The following is a 5187-nucleotide window of genomic DNA, read 5'->3' as shown; positions in this document are numbered from 1 at the left end:
TATATATATATATATATATATCACGTAGTGAAATACAGATACGTCCGCGTGCACTTTGAAATTGTCGACTGATAAAGGGTAAGTAATATATGTACGATTAAATATTTCACAGACGTGAAATATATACGTATGGAAATAAAGATCAAAGGCTATCAGCTTCAATACGTCTTGCTCTTTCTGTAACTCTCAATTCTCAGAGACTACGGTTTTGCAACTCCCATCGTCATAGAGAATTGCATGTTGAAATTTCTTCAAGCATTATAAGAAATGATTACCCGTAAAGATTTATGACACTAGCGATGCATTTTTATTTCGCTTTATGACCGCGCGATGCGGTATACTTGCGCGCACCTCGCCGCGAATTTCAACAATGTCGTTCCGTCAGTTGCAACAAGCTTTGAAGTCGTATTACGATAAATAGTCTTTGCATTGGACGGCAAAAATAATGGACAATTTATTATTGCTGTACATTTCCTCGTGATTTTTTTCTGTATTTTATGACTTGCAATACTAACGTGTTCGTGTTACGCTACGAAAAAATTATGTATGTCGAACAACAGGCTGTTATTTTTTTCACAAATATTACCGTCCGTTCGGTTGGCAAACGCAGGGCAATTTCAGAATTTTGAAATTGTACCGTGAATAAAAAAAAGCAAGCAAGATCAAGCGTATATCAAATTGTCAGTTAGAACTGACCTTTGCGCGTATAGTTTTGCATATCGGGGAAAATGGTTCTCTCGGTTGAATTTTACTTTTGTTGGGTAGTACTTCCCCTTTATCACCAATAAAAAAGAGCGGTCCTCCGTATCATAAAATACAAGGCAATAGAAAAACATTTTCCCTCGTTTCTGTACCCGTCGTATTCATAAATATTGTGAGTTAAAAATGCGTTGGCATTAATCTCAATGTTATACACATAAAAACAAAGAGTTCCATTAAACGGAATTCGCATGATTCACATGTCTTAACCGTGATGGCAATGTCCTAAACGATCCTAAGAGCACTTCTATAAACGTAGGAATTGTAATTACTCCAAAAAGTGGCAAAAAAATTCGCCAAAGCTCTTGTCACATTTTTAAAATTGCTTTGTGTAACTTTTCTTTCTTTGTCTCGACAATAAAGAACCTTCGTGAACCTCGTGAACTCGTTTGCTGCTTCAGCGAAGCTATTTGGTTACAGTGAAACATTCACAACTTTATATAGCGCACTTGTCCGTATTTTTGTACCGTATTTCCGTAAATGAAGTTTGGCTTAAGCTAACTTTCAACATTTTGTCTATCGAAAAATGCTTGCAGCAAAGCTGCAAATTGTGTTAAGGTATGTGAAATTAACCTTCTTGTAATTTGTATGTTATTTTTATCTAATCAACTTTCTGTAGAGAAAAACATTTTATTTATAAATAAGGTTTTTTAAATATACATATTATTTTCAATATTTATGCATAATGATTGAAATATTATCTACTGTTTTATTTTAACATAAATTATATAAATATAATAATAACGAAATTGTCGAAATTATAAAACATAAATTACGCTGAAATATCTTTTTAATTCATTCGTATGAAAAATGATTTAACTTAGAGGAAAAAAATTGTATTAAATAACATTTTAAGAGTCTGGTTTATTTGAGTATTAATAATTAAAATATAAAATATGAAATATTTTATTTCTATCCAATGAGACTAATTACTCTCTCTATGTAGAGAATAAAATGTCATACGTATCTAATATGCACTATAATAGTACACTATATTACATAACATACAAATTTTTGTCAGAGTGCCGAATTTATGTCAAAGTTCGTTTAATTACACTGATAAAACGCTGTTTGGATACATTTTCAAATTGGATCATTTTCTGTCAAGAGCGATGTTATATACCTTTGATGGACGCGAAGGCGAAATACGCGGTTTACACGATGATTCATCGTAGGTAAGGTTTATCCGGTGTTCCGTAGAATCACGAGCATTTCTCAAGAGAACTCGAGATAAATTGAACAAGTTTCTTCGAGGGAACACCAGCTACGTTATTTCTCATATTACGAGAAGGAAGGAGTTCCTCCGTTTTCATCGCGTTATTGTTGTCGTTTCTCTGCCCTTGAATGCATAGCTAATAAGACTTTTGTTAAGTATTGGAAAACAATTGTCATACCTGTATTCAGTATTTCTGTTTTCCTTTGTTCTTTGCATTTCCCTGGACTAAAGTCTATTTCAAGACCAGATGTACTGAGGCTGATCGGTTACTATGGCGATTTTATGTTAGTTTGTTCTCCCGAATTTTATTTGACTTCCAATATTCCAATATTTGAGTCTGATTTATTCTCTATACGAATAAATCTCCCATCTCTATTTATTTATCTATCTATCTACATCTACATCAATCTGAACATATATTTATTTTATTTACATCATTGACTTGATGAATGTTTAAAATATTCGCTAGAACGAACGTTTACAAATCGCCTGGGAATTTGAAATAGGTCATTAAATAAATATTAGCATTACGTGGATTAACCAACTTTTTGCAGAAATTTTTCTAGGTATCACGCTTGGGTCGTTTTTTAATTTTTGCGAATATCAAAGTTTATGTGCTGAGTAAATGCTTTCTGGACTTTCAATTATGAAAATATCATTTAACGATACAAGAAAACAAAACTTATCGTCATTTATAATTTTATTTCGAACATAATTCATTCTCCTGAGATGTTCTTGCGTAACTTGGAGATAATTTCGCATGGAGGTAATTTGGGCATCTATATTTCAATATGAAGTACCGTAATCTTTGGCATCTGATATCGTCATTTCATTCGAGTTATCGCGATATAGATATCATCGGGAAATCTTAATCAAATAGGTAATTCACTTTGAAGTTGTGTTGACATCCGTATATTACTAATATTATATTAATATCCATGAAACCGCGACTCATTCGCACGATTCGCTAAAAATGCATTTTATTTCATGTCCTATCTCGTTAGTTTACGTATCTCTTTAAAAAGAAAAAAAATGAAGGAAAAAAGGGAGTAAAGTTTACAGTCGTAACCAACAAGCGTAGATGGACGAAAGTACAGATGCTAGCAATACAAGCGTTGCTCGTAATGTAAAATTACGTCGGTGGAATGACAAGCCAGCACTCTAACGAGAATCCAACCGCACAATTCGAATTCATTCGTTGTTGGTGGCAAAATTTCCTGCAAAAAATCGAAATGCGCTTTAAAACCTTGGTACGTCCAAATATGTTCAGTTACATCCACAGAAATATTAGAACCGAGATGAAATCAGATAACAAATCGTAAGATATAATGACGTTGCGAGTCCGATGTGGTTTATCTTCCCCATAAATAGATTAAAATAATTTAGCGGAACTCTGAATTGTCATGCAGTACATCTCGCTTGTCGACAATAACTCCCTCTTTCTCTTTTTATCTCTTTCTGTATCTCTCATGACAGTTCGAAAACTATGAGAATTGACCCTATGCTTTACCTCTCGCTTGTAAATTTATTGCGCTTTTAAATCGAAATCCTTATTGGCAAAAGTTTGAAATTTACGATAGCACACATTTCGTTATGAACATCATTAACTTTTATAAGTGAAAGATACGCGAACAGTGACTGAAGCACGCTCCGGTTCTTTTAATTTTAACCAAGAGAGCGATGAGTAAACGAACTTCTGGCAGCTCATTTCTAGCTGTAATCCCTCGATAGAACATTTCTCGATGCATTTCCCAAGCATATCATTATGCACTGCTAGAAGGAAATAGAGAGAGTGAAATACAAGCGTCAATTATCGACTATGTTAAACGAAGCGTACAGCAGCTGTTTAAGTTTCAGAGCAAAAGGGAAAACCTTGTTAGGTATATGTATGGACAGTTTAATACTAAATTTGTACCTTGACTTTGTAGGGTGCTTGATTGTTAGATGTTACATTGATGATGATAATCTCGTGTGTTAGATGTTACATTAATGATGGTAATCTCGTGCGACAATTTGTTTATTCCAACTTGTCTATGAGTTTATTATCTGAATCATATTATCTGAACCATATTACGTGTATAGTATATGAATTTTTAAAAGTAAGTCCGCAAACTATTTTTAAATGTAAAATACGACGCAATGGAAAAAAATAAACGTGTTTTAAAAATAACACCGAGATTCCCTTCTCTACGTAATGTTTTAATGAGAAAAACTCAAAAGGGGTTGTATTGTTTTTATGTATTATATAATATTAATCATTTTGGTTTGCAAAATGTATATTGTATTCTCCTTTGTCTTTGCTTCCAATTTAAGAATACAAAAACTTGTAGTAAAAAAAATAAAAAACATTTTTGTAAAATAAATATATTTTTAGGATATATTTTATTTATTTACATGATATAACACATATGTAATGTTTCGATTTTCTTTTCTCTTTATTTTCTTATTATAATATAAAACATTTATATATATATTCTATATTATATATAAATGTTTCTATCAATTTTCTTTTCCCTCTTTTTCTTATTGTAATACAAAACATTTATCGTATCAGATACGAAAATATACATTATATTTTTCTTTAATAATAATATGTGATCTCTAAATCTGATTTATTCTCTCTTATAACAATGTTTATTGGTAATCTTTGAAGTTATTACTTGTAAATTTCGTTCTATTTTCATGTGCGATAATGCTTTTCAAACGTAATCAGCGCGTAATGTTAACATATTTCGATGTCAATAAAAAAGAAACTCAATTTTCTCCTCTCTCTTTTGACTCCTATAATGTCATGCATTTGAAATTCCAATGTTTTGACAATTTATTTTCAGTGTGACAAAAAATATTCTGGAGATGTCTTAAACATTATTCTTGAGTACGATAGTTTTTACAGTTATACATTGCAGTGTAGAGGACTTTGTGTTGAGGATTTGCAGTTGTCGTAAAATTGAAGAAAGCATATAAAAACCAAATTTTAACTGAATAATATTATGTTACGATGATTAACGATATTGTTATTTCTATCAAAATCAATTTTGCGTTAAGAATAATCTTAAATATAAACTTCATAATTTCTTTAAGAAATAAAAAATTATACAAAATACACACATACGAAGTATATGAATGAGTTTATTACGTATATAATACGTACATAATACTGCGATAAGAAAAAATAAAATATATACTGAAAAAAATATTTAATGAATTTCATT

Source organism: Atta colombica, unplaced genomic scaffold (genome assembly GCF_001594045.1).
Source record: "Atta colombica isolate Treedump-2 unplaced genomic scaffold, Acol1.0 scaffold35, whole genome shotgun sequence".
NCBI lineage: Eukaryota > Metazoa > Arthropoda > Insecta > Hymenoptera > Formicidae > Atta > Atta colombica.
The sequence above is the reverse complement of the archived record's forward strand: the minus strand, read 5'-3'. Positions refer to the sequence as shown.